General features: G+C 31.9%; 1 non-coding gene across 1 annotated transcript; it reads left to right on the top strand.

Annotated features, from left to right (window-relative positions):
- Positions 1–8,859: 8,859 nt before the first annotated feature.
- LOC149223732 (U6 spliceosomal RNA) lies at positions 8,860–8,961 on the top strand. The gene has a single exon (XR_016249791.1). It is a non-coding gene; the product is annotated as a U6 spliceosomal RNA (small nuclear RNA).
- The last annotated feature ends 16,747 nt before the right edge of the window (positions 8,962–25,708 follow it).

The raw sequence follows: 25,708 nt of genomic DNA, 5'->3' as shown, positions 1-25,708 counted from the left end.
GGCCATGGACTCATGTAGGTGGGATTTCGGTGAAACCTGTAAACCCCGCCAAAATAATAGGAATTATATATATATATATATATATATATATATATATATATATATATATATTATTTTTATTTATTTTTATATTTTAATAATATACGCGGGGTTTTTTATTATGGTACCAATGTGTGTAGATGATTTTTAAGGGCAGAGTCGCATATGGAATTCAAAATATTGTTTTTTAATAAATTATTAAATCTGTATGGGAAAGGGTTGTCCAAGTCCATACTAGAGCTTCAAAACTATAGGAGTGTTGAATGATGCTATAAAAAAGAGCATGAAACATCCAAAGAAAACTTCACCATATATTTTAGAGGAACATAATGCAACCAAAGAACATAGTTAAACCTCCCTCCTAAAGGCCAAGAGAGAAGCATGAAAATGCCCAAAACGAGTCGAGAAGGACAATACATTAAAAAAAAATAGAAATACCACCTGTAGAGAGAGAGAGAAAAAATAGAGAGGAGCTAGGAGAGTGACTGAACAGGGGAGGCCTATAGAAAAATCAACAAAAAGGAGGGCATCACGAAGAAGCAAAATCCCCTGATCTGAAGGGGAAACTACTGTCCAGACATTCATAATAAAAAATCCCAGGAGAGATAGTGACTTCGCATTTAGAAAGTTGATCAACCAATCATTATTATCCCAGTAAATGTGGCAAAAAGAGATAGAGGAGAAGCAATCCTTTAAGGAAGCAATTTTCTCAAGCCATTGTAGAAGAGAGGGCATGGAAAGAGAGTGATTCCCCAAGGCCCAGTCTTTAGCAACCTTTGAATCCCCCGCTATAAGTATATTTTCCACCATAATACATGAGGCACAACACAAAACTTCCCATAAAGCCAACACCTCAGCTCGAATGTTGGTGCCATGCCCACCAGACTAGAAAAAGTGAAAAGGCTTGAAGGGATTAATGTCGATGACAACACCACAACTTCACATACCATTCACTGAGCACTCATCGAGGCTTCGTCGAAGAAACTAATAGGAAAGATATTGTCAAGTGGATTATGGGTCCACCGACGTCTACTACTAGTAGACCTATGAGGACAAATCTCCATAAAATAAGTCAAGATTTTAATGGAGGCAACTCACAAATGTGGAAAAGAATTCTAAAAAATACACGCGTATCGACTATACCAAATACCCCAGAAAATGTAAATCAGGAGAGCTTTGAAATCTTGGAGGCAAGAGGGTCAACAACTGAGGAAAGAAAAGATAGAGGACTGATTCAACTATGAGGAGATCTTGAGGAAAGAATAAATATCCTCCCATATGGAAATGGCGAAAGGGTAAGACTTGAATAGGTGGGAAATGTCCTCATTTTCCATTCTACAGTGAGGAAACAACCCAACCCAAGAAAGCTTTGCTTGGCAAGGTTGTCCCATGTTAAAATTTGATTGTGAACAATAAGCCAGATGAAGCATTTCAACTTCGTCAGAGCCTCCCATTACCACATGATAGCTAACCAAATGGATGCGGGATCCTGTTAACGCTGATAAAATATATATAGATAAGCATCCTACACCGAGATGTCCTGATCAAGTGCCAAACCTCCCCATGAGAGCTTCTCCTCCTTATCAGAGCCATAAATACCAACCTGAATAATATGAGAGTGATAAGACTCCCATTCCAAAGATAGATACGGAGGCAAACCTAACTCTTCAACATTCATCCAATGTGTAGAGGGGAAACTGTCAGCCAAAAAATATCTGCAGTGTGCGAATGTAAAAAAACCATGACAATTGAGGTATTGAATAATGGGGACCGAGAGGAGTGGAGCTTCTCCAGCCCAATAATAGCAGTCAGTCCAATAAGTATATTACTGCCTCTGCCTACAATCCATCGTAGGTTATTGCACAACCGTTGCATTGACTTCATCATGTTGCGCCAAATGTAGGAGGTCCTTTTCTTCATCGGCACACCAACCAAAATCCAAGCTTCCAAGGTAGCATTGTCAAGCTATTTCTCCATGGACTGTTGAATACCCTCCCCCATGAAGTTAATTAAGTTAACAGAATGGAAGAAATAAATGTAATGTAATGCCTCATTCCCTTTTCTCATAACTACCCTAAGATGGTAGTTGTCTCATCTTTTATAAAGGTATTTTAGTGCATGGTTGTTTTATTATACCTTTCACAGACATGTATAACGCATTCAATTTTGTCTTTAAGTGGGTATTAGTTTGTCTTTGACCAAACATTTATGACGTTTAACCATAGTTTAACATTAGGAATTCAATTTTATTGTTTTTTTATTATTTAAATTTATTTATTTGTAAGGTGATTGGTTGAGGTCTTGTTATGGGTTCTTTAGTAACTTCCATGTCTATTAGTTTCTAATTTTTTGTTTTTAGTTTTATTTCCTTTTTATTTAACTTTTTGATTTATTCTTTTTATTTTTTCTATTATTTTTATTTTCACGAATTATAATTTTTCACAATATTTTCAATTTAAGGTGACTTATTATTATATTAAAAATATATTTTAATAAATTTAATTATAAACAATTATATATATTAATAAAAATAAAACACACACACTTATAGATATATGTATGTTAATATAAACAATATTACTTAATCACATTTCTTAATTTTTTGGTGATGATATTCAATAATACAATATTTTGTTAGTTGTTTTATTTTTGTGGTGAAATCTTTGTATTTGTTATTTTTTTGTTTAATTAAGTTATATTTAAGCTAAGTGGAAGGTGCTAGCTACTATATAGCCCTTGTTTGTTAAGTTTTAGGTGTTTTTGTTAAGCAAATAATAAGTAATGTTTAATTATTGATATAATTTTATGTTAATAAAAAAATGTGTTGATGTTATATTTGTATTTGTATTTTTTATATTTTGGTTGTTTTTATTATATAAACAATAGGTTATGATTTATTATTGGTATAAATTTATTCAATTAAATATTAGCTATAATTTGTTTTATTTATATATTTATTAGGTTTGAGTTGTTTTTTTAATAAATAATAAGTTATGTTTTATTATTGATATAAATTTATTTTAATTAAAAAAATATTGAAGATTTAGAAAATCAATTTTTTTTTAGGTGTGTGTATTTTAATTATTCATAGTAAACTTATGTTATTTATAATTTGATTATTAAAATTTATGTAAGGGTACATACTCTAGTTTTTTTAGATTATTAGATTCACTCAAAATTTACTAGTACAACCACATTAAAAATATTAATGTAGTTGATATAGTAGAAGGCTTCATAAATATAACAAAAAAACTATTGAAATAGGAAGAATGGCTCACTAATGCATACATTTACTTGATTAACCATGTATAAAAAGGTTATGGGTCAACTTTAACTTAAGAAAAATAAATTATGAATTATAGATGAATGTTATAAATAATAATGAGGAACTTATCATGGAGGAACTTATTAGAATTGGAATAATTGGTGGGCGAAGCCACGTGGCACAAATCTAATTTTTTTAATTTATTAAAAGTCAATACAACTTAACAAACTCTTTAATACACTGCAATTGTTGATAACCATTAAGACTAGAAATACACTGAGCATATTCCCTTGAGAATCAATCTAGGTCCTCAATTAAAAAATAAAAATAAAAATCAATAGATCCTCATCCAACTTAAATTATGATTATTCTTGATATTTATATTTATAAGAAAATGATTTTCATTTTTTTTGTTTTAAAAATTCATGATTTAGGATATCAACCCGTGTTTGGAATTCAATTATAATGGAAAATTTAGTATATCAAAAGAAAAACCAAACTCAGACATAGGGATTGAATGAGTCATATTCAAAATCATGATTACCATTAGTAATAAAGGCTCTTGTTCATGTGGAATAAAAGGATGAAGAAACAATACTTGAGGTAATGGACTTGAATAAACAAGCCCAGCATTTCCTCCTTCCAACTAGGCCCATGATGATGTTTTGAGAAAACATTATATTTATCTATGTTATATAAAATTTCTTTATAGCTAAACATTTCTTACAAAGTATATTCTACAACTTCATCTAATCAGTTTTTTAAGCACAACCACAAACCCTCATAGCATATAATCGATTAATGGAACATAAATTGTATTTATCATTCTTATATAAAAAAATTTATGCCTAAGCATTTCTTACGAAATATAATCTATAAACAATAATCTACACAATTGAGTAGGCAGAGCCATAGACCTTCAGCTTAGAATCTATAAATAAAATAAAACATATATTTGCTGGATGGAAAAAAACTCTCACATTTATATTATTTTACTAATTCTAATTTAAATCATGGTCCTTTCTGTATGAAAAAAAAAAAAAAATTATATTGAAAAAATATTTTAATATGAATATCACATTTATAATATTTTTAATTATAAATAAACATGTTATTTTTAATTATTATCTATTATATATTAAATATGCATATAAAATATCTTTTATATATATATATATATATATATTTATATTTAATATAAATACTTTTATGATATATATATATTATATATATATATATATATATATATATATATATATATATATATATATATATATATATAAATATATAAATAATTAATTAATGATGTCTTTGTTATATTAAATTGTGAAATAATATCTATTATTCCATTTGAAAAATTAAAAATATTTCATTTATATTTTTTTTAATTAAAAATAATAATAAAAATGTCATTACTCAATTTGAAAATTAAATATTTATAACGTAAAATATCCAAAACCACATACCCATCTCATATAATTGAGAATGGGAGATACCCATTTATAAATGTAAAACATCCAAACGACATACCCATTTTATATGAGCAAGTTTTTAAAATCATTTTCATAAGGTTTAGAAAATAGATATATTTTAAAAGTTTTTATAAAATAAAATTAGTGGGGCATGTTTAATAAAATATTTTGGATATATGGTAATAAGATATATGAGAAATATGTTTTTTAAATAAAATAATTTATATCTATATATATATATACATTTTCTTTCACAGGGATTTTAATTTAATTATATAATTTTAACTTAGTGTAATTACACTTAAAATTTTATTTAAATCCACCCATTTAATTACAATTAACCAAAAAAACCTTGCAGATTCATTTACTTACATGAAAGATGCAAGAAATCAACATACTCTCATGGATGGGATGCCTAAACAAGTGCCATACTAATCCATTTTTAAACCAATAATCACAAAAATAATTATCATAAAAACTTCAAAAACATACCCACAACTAGTCATCATAACATCTTTCAACCAATAATCACAAAAATAATTATCATAAAAATTTCAAAAACATACCCACAACTAGTCATCATAACATCTTTCAACCAATAATCACAAAAATAATTATCATAAAAACTTCAAAAACATACCCACAACTAGTCATCATAACATCTTTCAACCAATAATCACAAAAATTATTATCATAAAAACTTCAAAATCATACCCACAACTAGTCATCCTAACAACATTATAAAGTTATTTATAACATGTACATCTTCCAAATGATTCTCGAATATATAATGGTTTCACTATAATAAAAACCACTAAAACACTGACTACCGTTTACTTTATGGGAGAAAATTAGTAAGATAAGGGCTACAATAATGGAAAAGCGATAACAAATACCTTTTTCTCATTTCCAATTCTTATCCATTACAATTATAACACATTATTTAGGCAATGAGAAATAATATTTATTTAATATCAACCTATTAAAATATGAAAAAGAATTATGTTTAAAAATTAACATAATATTAATTAATAAAATTATCATAAAATAGAGTAGTAAACAAAATATAATAAAATAATAAAATTATCATAAAATAGAGTAGTAAACAAAATATAATAAAATATAGTAGTAAAAAATATTTTTATTATGTTTTTTCAAAGTATATAAAGATCTATATATTTTTACGTTATACTAAATTTAATGTTTTATAATTTTAGGATCATAAATTTATATGATGTTTGATTTGTAATTATTATCTATTTAATTTATTTTAATTAATAAAAATATCATAAAATAGAGTAGTAAACAAAATGTCATAAAATATAGTAGGAAAAAATGTATTTTTTATTATGAATTTTCAAAGTATATAAAAATCTATATATTTTTAGGTTATATTAAATTTAATGTTTTATAATTTTAGGATCATAACTTATATGATGTTTGATTTGTAATTAATATCTATTTAATTTTATGTATTATTTTATTATAATAATATAATTTTATTAAATAAATATTATTATATTATTATTATTTTAAATTATATATTTATTGTTTTTATTTTATTTATTATTAATAAAAATTTAGATGTACTAGGTATCTGAAAGATTAAATTTCTCAAGATGCATTTTTCTTTTTTAAACAAAGTTTGAGGAAAAATTTGTTTCTCGAAACATTAATTCTTTACAATTCTTATAGATATTAAGATAGATCTATAATGGTTTTCAACAAAACACAAATAAAATGTTTTAATTATAAGAATTTGTTTATCTTCACTAATTATATGTATATGACAATGTAATTCTCCTCATATTTAGAAGTAAAACATATATCCATTCTGGATTTTAGACATCTGTGGTTTATATCTTTTGACTTAGTTACCGGAGAATCCACAGTAAAAACCATTTTTCGTCAACGTTTCAAATCCCAAGAAAATCTTTTGACTTAGTTAGGAAAACCCACAGTAAAAACCATTTTTCGTCAGTGTTTCAAATCCCAAGAAAATGAAGGTCTGCAGCTCTTATTGCTATCTTCACTCTAAATTTTTCGAGTAAAATGATTTCACTCCATATATCCCCTCCGTATAGGGAAATGATTTTGGATTTAGACATCTGTGGTTTATATCTTTTGACTTGTAAAAACCATTTTTCGTCAACGTTTCAAATCCCAAGAAAATGAAGGTTTGCAGCTCTTCTTGTTATCTTCACTCTAAAATTTTCGAGTAAAATGATTTCACTCCATATATCCCCTCCATATAGGGAAATGATTATGGATTTTAGACATCTGTGGTTTATATCTTTTGACTTAATTATCAGAGAACCCACAGTTCTTGGGATTTGAAACGTTGACGAAAAATGGTTTTTACTGTGGGTTCTCCGCTAACTAAGTCAAAACATATATCCATTATATATAATATCTCTATATAAGCACACATTGAATTATTTTTTTTATTCATATTTTTTAAAATATTACATGTCAAATCTATATTCAACATTAAAGGAATTGCAATATTCATCATACTTTACATGTCATCTCTCAATTCCATATTAAGTTGTGAAAAATTACATATATCACTCAAATTTAAAAATAATTTTACCTTTTTTTTTAACTTTTAGTTACTTTATGTATGTATATAAAATTGATGTTAAATTAAAGTAAAATTTGAACTATTTTGATGATGATGATGATGGTTAACGTCCACTAAGACCAAGCATTGGTCTATCGGACCTAAAGAAACAAATTATTTATTTTGATTTAAGATTTTATTCCTATGCTCAAAAAGCTTGGAGAGAAGCCTCCCGAGCTCACTATAATTTTGACATTGTAAAAGGCTAGAACACAGTACAAACCAATTTTATTTATGGTTAAAATTGTTTTTTTTAGTATCAATGTGTTTTAATGGGATAGCCTAAGTTATAGATGAAATAGTCTTTTTTTCATGATATTTATTCTGGTTAATTTTAACCAAATTTTAGCGTTGTTTAATCAATAGAATTTGAGTGTCTAGAGGTTTGTGAGGTGCTGAATCCATTTATGCATTCAAAAATGTACTTTAAACAACAAAAAATCTTATTCTAGCTTGAAATTATATCATTTATTCTAGGGAAAAAGTCTATATCCTCAATAAGTTGGACTAGTAATTTTTAATTTGTCAACGTATATGTATTTTACATTTATTTTACATTTATTTGTCAATGTATTTTTAAATGTATTGGACTAGGTATTCCATGTGATTTTCGCCGAAGAATTTCTCTCTAAATGTATTTTATTATTTTTAAATATAACACTACATATATCTCTCTCCCTTGTACTAAATTGTAAAATATTTCAAAGAAGATAATTATTATAAATATTAAAAGTAATTTTAAACTCTATCAATTTTTTAAAATTGTTATGATAATTTCAATCTCTCGAACTTACAGATATAATTCGAGTAGTGTACCGAAGCCACAAAGAGTAGTATACCGAAGCCACAAATTAGTCCGGAAAATAGTGGAAATCCTACATGTTTTTTTGCTAAAATCTGGCATAACTTTTAGGAAATTTAGATTATAACTCTCAAACTTCAGGATTTTGGATGCAGATAAATTTTTTAGTTTTTAATAATGTTGAATCTATTTCCACAATTCAAACACTTATGATTATATTTTTTAAAAAAGAAGAAGAAATATATTTAATTGAAAAATAACTTTACTAACAAAATGCCATTTCCAGATACTATATGATACATAGTTGTCATTCTGAAATAATACATGGTTGTCATTCTGAAATGGGAGGTGTCATTCTGAAATAATACATGGTTGTCATTCTGAAATGGGAGGTGTCAATTATGTAGTGATGTTAAGTGCCACACTTAATTATTTTAATTTGGAATATTATAATGAAAGCACGTCCATCTCGCAACTCATGCTCAAGAAGCTATCATTAGGTTTTTATTTTATTAATCGTTTGTAAGAATAATCACATCAATATGAATGGCCTACTTCAATTATTAACGAGGGCACCTAATCACAACTAAACTTTTTATAATACTAAAACTTTATAGTTATCCTAGTTTGTTTATTTATTTTATATATATATATGATGGTTTTTTGGAGACATTTGATAAAATTGGAACGATACAGAAAAGATTACCATGGCCCCTCTGCAAGGATGACATGCACAAATCGAGAAATGGTCCAAATTTAGCTCCAAGGGTTAGCTTAGTTGGTCAAAATCAGTGTCTCACCATCGGAAGGTCACAGGGTCCATTCTCCCCGAAGCCCTTGGGGTTAGGCCTTGCTAGTAGGCCGTAGTGCTAGATTCCCTTGGGGTCAATCAACCTAGATATTTTTGTGGACGTAGCGCCACCCGTTGACCACGGTGTCCGTAAACCACAGTATAATATATATATATATATATATATATATATATATATTATACTGTGGTTCATATATATATATATGAGATAAGGGATTTTATACATTTTTTAAGTGAAAAATAAATAAATAAAAATATTTATTTTTTTAAAATGTAAAATGTAAAAATTTAAACTATTTTGATTTATTTATTTATTGTTATTATTATTATATTTATCTATATATTTATTCAACATAAAAATTTAATAATTTTATTAATCTGAGTATTTAATATCGCAAAAGGTTTATATCAATTCTCTACAAATTGCTAACATATTTTTCAAAGGACCAATAAAAAAAATTTACAAGAAAAACCAGAATAACCAGCAATAACCTTCAGACAAGAAGATATATTTTAGATAAAACCATAGAGAAAAAAAGAACCTCCAAAAGCGACAGGTAGATAGGCAAAAAACACCCCATATCAAAATTCAAAGGATCCTTCGACATAGATAGAGTCATGCAACAACATTTCAAAAACATCTTGCCAAAATAGGGGAGCAGTCCACTTTTAGACAGGGAATTCGCCTCCCTATTTTGTTCCCTATACACATGAACAAAGGAGATGTTGACAAAAGAAGGAATGGCGTGCATGATTTGAGCTATCTAGTGATGAAAGGGGGAATTTGGAGGGAATTTTGTCCCAACACCTAATCAATGATCGATTGTGAATTCCCTGCGATCTTAATGGATTCAATCTCCAACCATTTCACACATTTAAGGAGCCCCCAAAGTGCCACAATCTCAGTCCTAAAATTTATCCCCTCACCCCCATGCCAATAAAAATGATATTCTTGATCAAGGCTGAGTTTCATCAGTGCCCCACACCCACAATTTCTGCAATTCAGAGAACCATAAAAAAATCCTAGTGGGAAATAATCTCCCATATATTTAATGGAGGTAGATCTCCTGGAGGTTTGAGGCATCCATGGGCTAATCTTCAAGAAATGTCCAAGAATGTTAAGATGAGTCGTAGTGATATGAGGGACACTATTTTAAAAAATTGCAGCATTTCGAGAGATTGAAATACCCCAGATGACATATAGTGGGATTGTACTGAAGGATCTACGTCTCATTGACCAATATCTGAGTCATATAAATATAGACAACCAACTCGAATCCACTGTAATCCACTATATATTAGCCACACGCCTCCAAACCTCTTTGGAAAAAGAGCATCCCAAAAATAAGTGAAGGCAATCTTCAAAAGAAACCCCGCATAATTGACATCTACCCGGACCAAGAAAACCTCTTTTCATCAAATTATCCCAAGTGAGTATGCAGTTGAACAGAGCCAACCAAGAGAAGCATTTGAGCTTCAGAGGGGCCTCCCATTTCCACATTGAAATAGTCCATTCCTCATAAGGGGATGTCATAGGAGAACTATAGATATATAGGTAAAATTCTTTGACAGTTATATTCCCGTTCACATTCATGCCACCCCAAGCAAGTGAATCATCCTTATTACTAATAGAAATTATGCATTAACTAAACTGTATCTATAAGATTCCTATTCTAGTTCCATCTCAACCGGGAGTCCCAAGTCCCACAAGTGTGGCTAATTTTGCTCAATGGAATCATTAAGATCAATGTTTTGTAGATCTGACAAGTAACATATACCCCTTTGGTGCAAATATTGAATGATTTGTGGAGAAAGGCAAGAAAATCCGTTAATGGCATCTAGTCCAATGTGGATTTTTTCCGCCATATCCAACTTGCCACCATAGGTTTCCACATAGCCAGGATTTAGACGACATCATGCTTCTCCAAGTATATGTTTGTATACTATTTTGTAGAGCCCAAGCTTCAACCCATTCTTCTAGATTACGGAGTCTGAGATATTTCACTTGAAAACTCACCAGCCATATGCCAAGAGAGTTAAAATCCATCCATAGGTTCCTAGAAAGAAGGGATAAGTTAAAGTGCTTGGTGTCTCTCATGCCCCATCCACCCATCTTGTAGGGTCGAGTAAGAGACTTTAGTCTACATAGGTGAAACTTTCTTTCGTTTCCAGTCCCAAACTAGAGGAAGCTCGCAATGATGGCATTCATTTTCTTTATGACTGCTGAAGGGATAAGAAACAAATGCATCCAAAAGACATATACCCCTTGAAGCATTGCTTTGATCATTATCACTCCGACTCCGAGAGAAATCCATCTATAGTCCCACATGGATAACTTATTCTTGACTTTTCATATCAACCAATCCAATTCTGCTATACAGTAGTTACATGGCTTGAGAAAGCAACCCAGGTACTTGAATCCAGAGGACAAAAATGTTGATTTAATGCCAAAGAGAGCCTCTATTTGAGAGATATGGGAAAAATTCTTCTTATCTGATATAATTTTTGATTTGTGTTGGTTAATAACTAGGCCCAAGGCCCTATAAATGTAGAGAAGATTTGGTGGTAGGTTTCCCATTCAAAAATCTCTGCAACCCCAAAACAGAGTACATCGTCAACAAAAAGAAGTTGTGTGGATGAATAAGTTGTCGATACGTTGCATCTAGAAATAACCCCTATATCTTTTGGTTCTCTAATCTGCCCGCTGAGCGAATCCATGACCAAAATAAATAGAAGGGGGGAAAGTGCACATCCCTATCTCAGACCCCAGGTAGAAATTTTGAAAAAATTGGTAGGAACTCCATTGATAAGACCACCACTAAGGTAGAAGCCACACAAGCCATGATCCACTTTACATGCCTATGAGGAAAACCAATCTTGTGTAGGATCAAACAGAGGAAATCCCAATCCACATGGTCATAGGCCTTCAATAGATCAATTTTCATGAGGCATACCTTTGATTTGCGAGTTTTTATAGAGTGGATACTTTCTTGGGCGATAACCACCGCATATTGAATTCCCATATCAGAAAGAAATCAAAATTGCTCGGACATATATGTGGAGAAAAAATCTTTTTGATTCTGTTAGCTATCAATTTAGAAATGATTTTATAAACAAATTACAAAGAGAAATAGGCCTAAAATCAAAGAAAATTGAGGATTGCATTTTTTTGGGATAAGAGTCATAAATGTAGCATTAAGAACATATGATATAAGACCAGAAATGTGAGATGATTCCACCTTTTGGTTGAAAAATGAGATAAATAGTTCCACGGGTCAACCATCCAACCCTAGACCCTTTTCCTTGGCCATCTCTTTCATAGTGTGGATGATCTCTTCTTCAGTGACACGGTTGTCCATTAGACTGATATCCTCGTCGTTGAAAAATTGGGGGAAGATGCTTTCCAATTCTAATTTTTCCTCAATATTATCCTCCACCGAAGCACTGTATTGTGTTTGGAAGTAACTATAGGCTTCATCTTTGATTTCTTTGAGGGATGTAAGGACCCTATTTTCCTCATTCCTTATATGTCAAATCAAATTTGCAACCCTCCTTTTTGAAGCTGCCAAGTGAAAAAATATTGTATTTTTATCACCCCCTTTTACCCAAGCAATCCTGCTCTTTAGGCACCATTCAACCTCCTGAGCCTTAAGGATTATAGTTTTTCTCCTTAGTAACCCCATCACCACTTTTTTAAAATGTAGAGAGAAAAGATTCGATAGGGAGGGGTCCATGTAGATAGCCAATCCTTTTTCAATCTCACCAATTTTGTTATTCTACGCATCCCTGCACTTTCTAATCCAAAACCGAACCTTATGTTTCAATCTCTTGAGCTTGAGGCCAATGGAATCCATAGGAAAAATGTTCCTAGTAGAAGTCAACATTTTCCAAGATTTAACCACCAATTCCCTAAATTCCGGATCTTCATTCCAAGTATGATTAAACTTAAAAGGAATGGAAAAAGCACTCTCTTCCCCACTCCATTGCAACAATATGGAATTGTGTTCAGACACATCAAAGAAGAAATTCAAAGCTTCCAAATTCACTAGTTTTGGGAAAAGGGAGGAGTGTACCATAAAACTATCAAGTCTCTCGACGATCCCCTAATTCCTAATTTTGCCATTTCTCCAGGTAGGGCAGATGGGCACAGGGATAATATCCTTGAGCATCTTTCGATTAAAGAAATCTTTGAAGTATTCTGCAAGAGGGTCCATTCTGGCCTTTTTTCCCAACGCTCTCTATCCTCCATAATGAAGTTCAGGTCCCCGGCAACAATAGTATGTTGTATGTCCAGTAAACCACATCCATCAACACTATCCCAAAAATCCCTCTTATTATTATATGGAGCATATATATTAAGAATTATGATTCTAAAGCTTGTTCCAATGCAGTATCCAAATAATATGATACCAACTCTTGCCTTATAGGCTTTAAATTTGCATCTCTTTGGATTCCACATGACTACAAGGCCACCAAAGATGCCATTTGCATCATTTGCACCAACAATCCATGAGGGTTGCATTTTCAACATAATTTCACACGTGTTGTCTTTAGAGCACATCCTTTCCTACAGTAAGATAAGGTCAGGGTCCTTCAATATTAAACAAAAATAAAGGGATCTAATAGTGTGGAGGGATCCCAACCCTGTAATGTTCAGAGACAGAGTCTTCATTAAGAGGAGGATGACTCGAGATGAACTGCTATAAGGTCCCAAAATTTGTCTCTCCCCCTTAGGATTTGTCTTCATTAGATGGCTTGGGGTCGATGGGAGGAAGGAGCGCCTCCTTAATGGCCTTAGAGAATCTTTCATTGAGCAGAGCATCTGACCGTCCATAAAGTGAAATTCTCTTATATTTCACTTCTTTTTTCTTTCTTCTGGAGGGTTCACTAAGCTTTTCCTGCCTCTTTTGAATGGACTCACATTCCTCGAATAAATATTTCTTAAGAGTGAGATGTTCCATACCACTCGACGTAGCAGCGAAAAGATTTTCTATTTCAGGATCACTAGACAAGGGGAAGATTGAATGCCCACTTCAAGTCTTTGATAGATATGAGATAGTAAAGAAGATTTTTAAGATAAAAAATCCAGTTTTTTTGTAGGTATACAATTAGTCCGGGGAGTAGAACCAATCGGTTGAGGAGTTAGCGACCCAGAAAATGGAGGATGGCTAATGCACATATACTCTCGACTAGACATATCAGGGTGTGATTAGTCCAGGGAGTAGAACCAATCGATTTAGGAGTTATAGACCCAGAAAACAGAGGATGGTTAATTCACATATTCTCTCGACCAAGCAGATTAGGGTCTTGTTATAAGAAGAAAGATTTGGTAGAGGGTTTTCCCCATTGAGACATTGCGACCCATGGATTGAGAAATGATTTTATCATTTATGCCACTAGAAGGGATCCTATTCTTTCTAATGATCCAACAATCCTTGAGAATACAAGTATCATGAAATCGATTAGGGTAATTTGTAATAAGATGACCATTTTGTTTACATCCATTGCACCTGAAGGGGGTTCCCTAGAAATCCACTTGTTGTCTAATGGAAATTGTGGCCTAGTATATGTTTATGGTCATAAGAAGCCCAACAAACAAATCCACCTCCACTAGAAACCACACTGCTCTTTTTTCCATGAGGTCGAAGCTACCTTCATCCACATAGCACACTTTCCTGATCTTGCCAACAATTTCTAAAATGGATTTCTTTGACCAGAGTTCAAGAGGAAGTCCAAGGAATTTGCCCATATTATCCTCCTTTTAAGAGATTCTAAAATCAGATCAAAACCAATATTCCATCTCTACAAAATTAATAACCCCTGGGTGAGGAGTCAAATCCAAAATCCTGTTAACATCCCCTTCCTCTTCCTTTTCCTCTTCCTTTAAGAAATGTAGTCCAAACCATCCATCCATTCCCAGCACAATGACTTTTAGTCTGTACCCAAGCAAGGAACTCCAATGTTTTTGGATCCAATCCTTTATCTGCACCCTGTGAACGATGCATATATACATCGTCCCACCAAAATCCTTTTCTGTAATCTAGCGACGTTCCCCCAAAATACATCGACACCCAAAAGAAGCCTTTCTATCTCATCCTGAACTTTAATCAGATTCTTTTTGTTTTTGTCGGTCTTGCGGCGTCTAGAACAATCTTCATGATTAGTAGAATCATAGAAGCCCCAACAACATCCCTATAACACGTAAAAGTCGGGGGCTCTCTAACCGACGTGTCATTATGGCAACATTCTCTGTTTACCACTTCAATCTCCGTTGCAATGGTAGTGTCCACGAGTTCATTTGTCAAAAATATAGAAATTTTAACGGCGTTGATAGATATAATTTGTGTAGTGGAGGGCCCAAACAATGACCATCGTTATTGGTCACCCGCCGACTAATGAAAAGGAAGGCAACCACTTCAGACGAAAAAAGTTTATTAGGTCAGAGCCACCTGCCATGGTCCAATCAGAAATCTCCAAGGTATCCACCGAGATTCTCGAGCCGCACGTATTGTCCCTTAATAGTCACCCATCCCACTACCAAACAACCCCGTGTCCGGATTCGGGCCCCATAAACCCTATGGGATCCACCACACGCAGAAATCAACTCCTAGGTTCCATTAAAACTCTCCAGGCTTGCAATACACTATAAAAGCTACGGAGTTGTCTATAATGCGACTTTTTGAGATTCCGGTGACGGAATCCGACGGAAGAAATTGAGATGAAATCATGATTTGTTGCAGCTAAAATGGTTTTTTAACTGCATATTCGGATTCAGCACCCTGAAAAACCCCTGGGATGCTTTCATTGTGCAGAAACTAGTTATCAAACTTGGATTTCAATAAATTACTGCCGGATTTTCACCGGAAAAAATCGCCGAAAAGGCTTTCAAAAAGTCGCGTTAAAGACTACGTCAAAAGCTACCACCATCTGTTGATACCCTGTGCGCCCTCACCTAGTAGGTGTGGATCTAGTCACATCCATGAAGTAACACATTGGTGGCGGAGACAACCTCTCATTCTTGATGGCCATTTAATTCCATTTCAAAAATATCTACCCCATACCAAACAAAATCGAATGCCTGTGCCGGGGATCAATGGTTGCCGACTACCCAGTTCACCTTACCCAGGCAACCAGGGCAGTTTTAGAGAATTGGCCCTAATGCCTAGAAGTTGCAGATATGAATCGTCACCAATCTGAAACATTCACTTCCAGAACCATACAAAAAAAAGCTTCAGATTGGACATTCAATGTCAAAACCAACCCAAATCCCACAAACTTCTATGGAATTGGACATGCAATGTCAAAACCAACCCAAATGCCACAAACTTCTATGGAATTGGACATGCAATGTCAAAAACCAACCTGAGACACTAAATTTTAATTAGATAGTGGGTAAGTCAATTTAAAGTATCGGCCAGTAAACTACACTAGCATAGACTACACTTAACCCATCTGCCAACCATTCTAAATTTCTGCTAGCAATTCTAAATTTCTAGCGCCTAGTTTAACTAGGCGGAGGAGTTGCCCAGAAAGTTATGGAAATTCCGGTTATATTTAGAGAAAATCTGGCAAGGATTTTTGTAAATCCGAGTTATAGTTGTTAAACTTCAAAATTTTAGCTGTCCTAAATGTTTTTGATGGTGCTGAATTTATTTCCACCATCAAAAACAAGACTCAAACACTGTCTCTACAAGATTTTTTGAAATTTTTTTGCCCAGATTCCGATCACTTTTAGCCATCCGGACAATTCCTCTGCCTCATTAAACGACTCCAATTTCTAGTATTTGTCACCAGACTCCTTTAAATCAGCAGTTCATTCATAGGATGTTGTAGAGTCTTAGTAGACTTCATATTGATTATATATATTTCGGTAGGGAACCCAAAAACTCACCATATACCAACTCCCAACAATTCCCCAAAGAGTCTCACAAATTACTTGGGCATCCTCCTATCATATTTACCACAATCCTCAATGATAAGGTAAATAAGAAATATTTCCCCCAGATCAATATCACCAACTGAAATATTTCAAAGATTTATGTCATAGTTTTGTTCAGTACAAAAACATCCAGAAATCACTTACCAAAGGATCCCCGCAAACTTCATACTCCAAACATTGTGCTAGTCTCTCGCTTAATGCTCCCCAGATGTGGTAGCTCACTTGCAGCAATCTCTGCTATCTAACAATAACTTAACCTTTCCATCCGCATCCAAAAGGACAATTGTGATACACATCTATTACTTTATCGCTTTATATATATTTTTAGTATTATGGTGATATATTATCATATAATGATAACGATTTTTATACTCTCTGAATGAAAAATAAATAAATAAAAAATATTTATTTTAATGATTATAAATATTATTTTATTTAAAAAATAAATAAAAAATTTGAATTATGGTTAAATTATTAATTAATATATTTGAAGTAGATGTATTCAAAATGAGTGATAATATATCAATAGTTATCAGTATGAAAATATAAGTAATATAATATTCATATAAGTAATATAATAATATTGTATAGAGTAAATATAATTATATAGTTTTATTTTTCTTATATTAAAATGTTAAATGATCATGTTTTTATATATAGTTAGTTAGTGGTTTGTTTTATATTATTTTCATACGTATAATTTTTTTATTATAAAATATATTTAATCTGATAATTATTATTTAAATAATTATATTTTTTAATAATAATCGGTAGATATTTGTATGGATAAAAATATATGGTAAGAGCTTGTACAAAAGTACATCTAACAAAGTATATAAAAAGAAATCTGAGTAGAAAACACTCAAGCTACAAAATATTAATACCTCTTTTATAGGTATCCATTCTATAAAGAAATAAATATACAATTTCAAAGAAATACCTAATTATATAAATTATAATGTAGAAATTGAAAATACAAGTGTCTTTCAAATATATCAAAATTAACAAGAGACATTGTGACTGTTTTCTTTTTCAGTTGTTGTTGGATGTACCTCAAGTGCCTATTGGTCTAAATCTAGAAATAGGTGGACTAGAGGCTTGATATTCCCATTTTTAGAGTTGGTTATAGGTATATAATTTTGATGCTTAACTTGATCCCAAATAGAATATTAATAAAATTTTCCAGTGAACACTTCACATTATCCTTCAATCCACTTCATCAATTATTTATGTTGAATAAGTATTCTTATGACTACATACATTTGAGCTCAGATGTTAGATGTTAATATCTCTGACCCGAGCTGGCCAAATCAACACCTAAATCTCTTTAATCAAATCTTCACGCCATAAGAAGGCCTCCACAAAATCTTGCATTTTGATGGTTGTCCATTGAGGAGCTGCAAGGGGTAAAACCACTAACTAAGAGTGAGAAACTCAAAATTAGTAGCATCTAGGCTCATCAATAAGGAGAAAATCTCTATACCAAACAAAAAATCCAGAGTAGCATGCACCCAAAGCAACAACATACACAAAGTAACACTGTTTAAACAAAGGGGCCAACACCCCAAAACATATCCTAATGGTTAGTGGCTTCCTCTCATTCCTATAATATCCCACACAACCCCGATCACAACCCACTTTAAATAATGATGTAGAGACTACATAATCAAAGTCATATAATGGGAATTAATTCCACCTAAGTGATGAGAAGATAAAGAGGACATTGTATAATGATAGAGAGGTTATGCCATAAATAAACAACTTGCACAATCATGCCAATTTATGAGACCTATATTATGGATGTCAACAACCTTTTGCATTGATGTGGGTTCCTTGTTATGACACTTGTGAATTAAGGAATGGGTTAATGGCTTTTCCTATTGTTGATAATAATGTCCCCTTGTTTTCCTTATATTGCTTTATTTTCCAAAGCATTACCGCGTGCATTATTACCTCGAAGCACCTAGTAGCACTCACCCCTATGGAAAGATCAAACTTAAAACTATGCAAATTCTATAGAATATTGATCTAAGTTTGAAGTCCATAGTATACGTGCTTGCTTTTAAATTGTCAATAATGATCTTAGAATCACAAATTATAATTAATTTCTAGTTGCATAGAGTATGCACTAGATGCACTCCATATAGAAGACCAGAGGATTTCACTTAGTTATTGGAAGCAAATCCTAAACTCCATGCATAGAAAATTTCCAAAATTCCCTTGGAGTTAGTGATATCTAAAATTAAATATTTCACTCTTGCATTAAGGATTGAGAATTGCATAGGGTTTTAAATATCATAGGAATTTCTTAGTTTACCTGGACAATATGTCCTTGTTCACATATTAGATATTTCTTTCCATAGGTTGATATGCCCCGATTTGTTCATCTAAAGCCCATTGAGGTTCCCTAACCTGTATTCCATAAATTTCTCATCCCAAAGACCATTACACATCCATGATATCATACATAAACCTTATTTAAAGAATTGTGTTTGAATAACAAACTCATTCTGATGGAGATTACAACCAATAACCGAGCATCATTACATAAGGCTTTAATTCATCACTACATTCATGCTAAACAACCCATTAATAACATCATTGATAAAACTAAAAACATATACATATGTATGTATGTATTTCATTTGAGAAAGAAAAATACACTTATGTGGATTGTTTTAAGCTTCACAAGACATTGAAGAAGGAAGAGCCATTCTCCGCCCAACCATAGGCTCAATTGCACAATGATTTTCTTATAGTTGGTCATCTTAGGCCAAAATTGATGCCAGAAGAGGTAGTCTCAATTAGTCCTAAAAATGTTAATTATAGGGTAGATATATGAAGGAAAATTTTCTTCATGTATTAAAACCAGGGTATTATCTATCGACTTGTTGAGCTCGATCTTGCTACTAGTCACATGATTGGCACAAATGGGCTTGCACAACATTAAGGGGGTCCTTCATTTCCCATCAGGCCTTAGGAACCTCCCTTTTCTTGGTGCTTCTTATGCTTACTCAACAAATGTAGAAAATTCATGGTCTTCTCTTTCAGCTTATGTTTAAGACCTATTTTCCAGTTTCCTTGATAAGGAATTTAGAGTTTCTCTCTAATCACACACATTGATTTAATTCCTTAGCAATTAAATCTCTCTGTGAGATTTTGTGACTTATATGTTAGAATGTGTGGTCAATCTAGAAAAATATAGAAGAGTAATTTTCCCATACCCATGGCCAATATTGTACCTCTTTCATCTCTTCTCATGATTGCTAGAAATTGTTAGTTCAACTACCAATCTCTTTTCTTCTCTAGTTTCTTGGAATATAGAGTTTTCTTCTCTAATTTTTGGAAAAATAGGGACTATGCATTTAATTAATGATACATATATTTTTGTTGATTAGGAATTGCAATTTCCTCATAAATTCCTCTCGTGACTTCGAATCTGCGTAGGATTCCCCCTTTCCTTTAGCTATTAGATATATATATTAGAATAAAACATATTACATTAGTCAAGAATTTTTCAAAATATCCATGTTGGCCATGACAACAATCAATCCATATCCACAATTACAAAATTGGGTTTAAATTAGAGTGTTACAATCCCCTCCCCCTTAAAGGAACACCATCCTCAATTTATACCAGCTGTAGTAAAAACCCAACAAATAAAAAAAGGATATGCCACTTTCATGGAATCCTCTAATTCTATGTTAGTCTCATCTACTCTAAAGTTCTTCCATTGCACCTTAACCTACATGATGGGATGGTTCTAAAGCAAGGTCTCCTTCATGTCGATAATGCATTAGGGTGTTATCTAAAACTCTCATTCAAGTTGCACTTGGATCATAGCCTAATTAATAACATGATTAGCATCATATACATACTTTTAAAAAAAAAATACATGAAATAATAGTGGCCCTTAATTGTATGCGGTAAAACAATTTGACATGTCATCAATCCCACTCTTTCTAGAATCTCAAAAGGTCCACAATAATGTAACTTAAACTTAGCACATGTTTCCATTTTTAAGTAACTTCTCTTGGGTCTAATTGAGAGATATACATGTTCCTCTACTTGGATTATTTTATTTTATTTTTATTTTGTCTAACCCATAGGGATTTAAACTTTGAATCTCATGCTTTACATATTAATTCACAATAAGTTGATTTCCAATTGAGCTACACCCCATGGGAAAAAATCTTTTTGAATTTTATTCCAATCTACATAACTCTTTTGTTGGACTTATGCCAATTTTAGATTTTGCATAATCCTTATCACTTTGCACTCCATTTCTTTTAGAAATTATGACCCAAGGATGACACAATCCACTAGGTTATCCTATTTGATTGGAATGTTGTATTTTTTCCGTATAATGCTTCAAATAGACTCATCTTTTTTTACTCTTGATACCCATTGTTATATGAAATTCTACTAGTTGTAGGTAATCTTCCTACTTCTTGGGATGATGCATAACAACATTATCAACAAATATTCTAATATTCTGTCCACTGTCTCCATCTTTCCATCTATATGAGGTTGATAAGCTACAATAAATGCTAATTTTGTTCCAAAAAATTTAAATAAAGAATTCTAAGACTTCGAAGTGAATTTGAAATCTCAATCAAATATAATTACTTTAGGCATGCCATACTATCATAAAATTTCATTCATAAAAGCATTTACAATATTAACTTCTTTGTGGGTGTATTAACAAAAATAAAGTGAGATACCTTTCTCAACTTATCCATCACTGCCATGGATCTATAATTTTTCTTAGCTATCCTAGGTAGTCCAATGATAAAGTCCACAGAGATGACTTCCCATTTCCATTTTGGAATTTATATTAGCTATAGTAAGCCTATTGGGTGTCTATGTTCCACTTTCACTTGCTAACATTCCAAACACCTTGTAATGTATTCAACAATCTCTTTCTTCATTCCAAGAAAAAAAAAATTTCTTAGTGGCTGATATCATATTTTGATAGCTTGGATGACCTAAGTAAGGCATCTTATGTAGATCATCCCTTATGAGATTCCTCAAATATGTTGAATTTGGCACATATAATCTGCCTTTGTACAATAGTAAGCTATCCTATGTTAGTTGATATCCTTCACAAATAGGTCCTTTACAATCTTTCTCTAAAAATTCCTTTATTATTTTGGAAATATTCATCATCCCATAAGACATCTTTGATCATATATTTGATATCATTTTTACATTTGCTGACATTTTCCATATAAATGGCATGCATTGTCTTGTTGAGTGCATCTATCACTCCATTATCCTTTCCTTTGATATGATTGATCTCAAAATCAAATTCATTAATCAATTCCATCCACATAGATTATCTAGCATTCAACTGGGGCTGGTCAAACAAGTACTTCAACCTGTTATGATCAATCATCAATACAAATATCCTCTCCAACAAATATTTCCTCTACATATTTAGAGTATGCACAATTGATACAAACTCTAAATCAAGACATACATAATTTTTTTCATAGTCATTCATTTGTTTGGACTCATAGCTAATTACATGACCTTCTTGCATGAGAACTCTACTAGGTTCTTCCTTGTAGGCATCTATACAAACCAAAATGTCCTTGTTTGGATTTGCAATATTCAATATAGGGGCATTGGTCAAAAGATTCTTCAAATGTTGGAAACTTGCTTCTTCAGTTGACCACACAAGTTACACTCCCTTTAGTTGTTGAGAAGTGATTGTGTGGCCAACCTTTGAAAATCCTTGGATAAATATATTGTAATATTTTGTTAATCCCATAATGGATCTTTCTTTTGTCACACTTTGAGGTGTAGGCCTATGCATGATTTCCTTGATCTTCTCAGGGTCTATTACAACTCCTCCATCCAAGATAACATGACCTAAATAATGCACTTGTCTATGGAAGAAGTCACATTTACTTAACTAGCATATAATTGCCACTCTCTGAGCACTTGCAATACTACCTTGAAGTGCTTTTCATGCTCCTCTTTGGTATTTGAATATACTATGATATTATCAATGAAGATCAATACAAACTTGTCCAAATATTTACTAAGCATAATGCTCATTAAGCACATATATGTAGTTATGACAATTGACTTGAACTTCTACTTCACACACCTAAACTTTCAAATTTGCATGATTATGAACTAATGCAATGATTCTTCTCTTGACATGATGGGATTATCAATTTTTGGTATGCAATGCATCTATGGGGGCTCTAGTTACTAGGTTGGTACAAAATTCTAGTGAGGAATGATTGTTCTTTTGGGGCAGTTTGTTTAATTTCTTTCATGCTATAGAGCATTGGTGAATCCCTCCCCTATGTTTTTCTAGATGAACAGAGTCTATTCATGTTGGGTTCAAATCTTTCCATGGGAATTCTATTGGTGTTTCTCAACTATATTTTGGGGAGTTCTTGGGTTCTCCATCTCGATTTTATGTGAATTTGGTTAGGTTTTTGTTGTGTGAAAGAACTATTGTCATTTTAGGGAAAGGGAACATCACTCTCTCCATTTTGTAGGGTTAGTGCATGTTGAATTTAATGTACACTTTAGGCTCTGGGGACTTTTTTTGCTTCACTATTCCTTCTCCCGGGAGAGGTTTTCTGTTTTTATTACTTGTGAATTTTCCCTAGTCTCTTTTGTTAGGCACATTGGATCTACGTTTGATTCCTCATTCAACATGAAAGTGTCTACAAGTGGAAATTAGTCATTGGGTAGTACAATGAACATAACATCTACAAGTGGTTTAAAGTCTTTATTATCATAGATTCATCATAGATTACCAAGAATTCAAGGAGATTAGCCATGTGTTAAGAAATCATGAAAAGTCTATTCAAACTAATAAAACATCCATCTTTATAGCCAAAACAAAATGAAAATAAACAGTTTACACTCACTTAGGGAACAACAATCGTGCGCACACTTATCCAATAAAAATTTCAAATTATTGCTTTGAAAACCAAATGTAATAAATTTTAGAGCTCAATTATTAATTTGAACAAAGGAAAACAATATGGGGTTTCAAATATTATTGTTTTGAAAACCAAATGTAATAAATTTTAGAGCTCAATTATTAATTTGAACAAAGGAGAACAATATGGGGTTTCAAATCGAGTGTGGTCTATAAATTCAAATTGTGGAGGGCCAAACAAAAAAGGTCAGTGCATCACTTCACCAAAAACAAGAAAATTGTGAAACGAAACACAAACCCAATTATTGTAACAAAGGAATTAATATTATTAAATTAATATGATATTTTAAATTTATTTCATAAAATCTGTACCAGTCAACAATTTTTTTTATAAGCATTATCACTCATTAATAATATGAAACTTTTCTATGGTAGGAAAACCTTTGAAAATATCTCATATAAAATTGCCCCATAACTATGCTACGGTCAATTGATATAAAATCCCGGAATTACACTTTATTAGGTAACGTCTTTGCTACATGAGTGTCACATGTAAAATAGTTATGGCACTAGTATAGTCGTTCTATGTAATTATTGTAAGTGAACCTCAATTGTGAAATATTATAATGAAAGCGAATAAATCTCATCAAGTTATCATTGTGTTTTTATTTTACTACTCTTTTAAAAGATGAGTTGCATCTAATGAAAAACATGAATGACCCACTTCAATTATTGACAAGGGTACCTAGCCACCCAACTAAACTTTGTATAATAATTAAACTTTATTATTATCACGACATATATATATATATATATATATACACACACTTACTATGATGACAATTTTTATTATTGTAATAATGTATCTTTATATATTATAAAGCTATATTTTATAATTTAATAATTATTTTAAATAAAATATACATATATTTTAAATGATTTAAGGAAGATAAAAATCCAAATTATTGTTAAAAGAATGGGTTAAGTTATTGAAATTTGATAATATTTTTATACTTATCAACATAAAAATACATATAATTATATACTCATAAGTAACATACAATCATATAATGATGACATTGAAAAACATTTAAAATGAATTATGTAAAATTTGGACTACAACGAAATTCTAGCTATTAAATCTCCAATGACTCTTTTACCATTTTTCTTATGGAAAATATCGATAGAGGAAGCGGATCTTCTTCTTACACCAAGTTGTTGTTGGAATTAACAACTTAGGGCAACCATCTACCACAAATAAGGCCAACATGGGACAAAACCATGATGGCGATCAACAAAAACCCTAACAATCATCTCCCCCTCCAGGGAGATGTAAACCTAGAAGTTTCTTATCAAAGGGGATTGTTGGCCCAAAATTCAAAGTTAGCTCTAGTCACATCGAGGATTATATTTAGTATATGTGGGATCATGCTCTTATTGGGAAGTTCCTAGGCATTTGGCCATTAGTAAAGGCCGTCACGGATGGATCCAACTTAAATAGAAACCTAATGGGTAGAAAAATATAGGATTGGGTGCGAAAGGTTTTTTTCACTATTATCTTTGCTAGCCTAGAGAAAAGAGCATGAGTGTTTGAGAATGGCTCATATTTTTTCAATCTAGTAGGTCTTTATCTTCATTTTTGGATGGAAAATTTTATATTGGAAAAGGACATCACAACTGTCGTAGTATGGATTCACATGTACTCCTTCCTGCGATAGTTTTCAGACGAGGATACTTGGCAATAATCAATAATGCTCTTGGCCACTACATTAAGTCCTTGGAGGCTACTAAGTAGGGCAGGTATATCTCCTATGCTTGAATCTGTGTATATATGAACATTTAGG

Source organism: Pinus tabuliformis, chromosome Q (genome assembly GCF_031772625.1).
Source record: "Pinus tabuliformis cultivar Carrire ecotype Pingquan chromosome Q, CPIR1, whole genome shotgun sequence".
NCBI classification, from domain to species: Eukaryota; Viridiplantae; Streptophyta; class Pinopsida; order Pinales; family Pinaceae; genus Pinus; species Pinus tabuliformis.
Note: the sequence above shows the minus strand (reverse complement) of the source record. Positions and strands in the feature narration are given on the sequence as shown.